We start from the raw sequence: 540 nt of genomic DNA on the forward strand, positions 1-540 counted from the left end.
GTGGTGTCTGGGAGCTCCCCAGGGCAATGGCAAGTCATCCCAATCCAGAACAGCATCACCAGGGTTTCCACCTCGTGGGAACTGGCGAGGGTGAGTGGCACAAATGCCCTTGAATAACTGATCGGGTAGTGGCTCACCTGAGCCACTATGAGGAACATTGCTCGTTCATTTTCCTTTCTTCAACATGGAATTTTAATATAACCACAATGTGAACCCTCAAGAAGACATTTAACAGTCAATGAAGAACTCAACACTGGAAACACTATTTATACACAGACAAATGGGATAACAGACTAGACACATCTGGGATCAAATCAATGCAAATGGAGAACACCTGGAAAGAACACAATTTGGACAGGAACACACACAAAACATGGAACAGAGCATGCTCATGTTTCAGCAGTACCTACAATCTATAAGTTTTCAAGAAGCAGCTGTATTGTTTACAGCAGTGCTTCCCAAACCTGTCCTGGAGGACCCCCTGTCCTGCACCTTTTGTATGTCTCCCTTATCTAACACACCTGATTCCACTCATCAGCT

The sequence above is a fragment of the Carassius carassius genome, chromosome 5 (genome assembly GCF_963082965.1).
Source record: "Carassius carassius chromosome 5, fCarCar2.1, whole genome shotgun sequence".
Classification (NCBI taxonomy): Eukaryota; Metazoa; Chordata; class Actinopteri; order Cypriniformes; family Cyprinidae; genus Carassius; species Carassius carassius.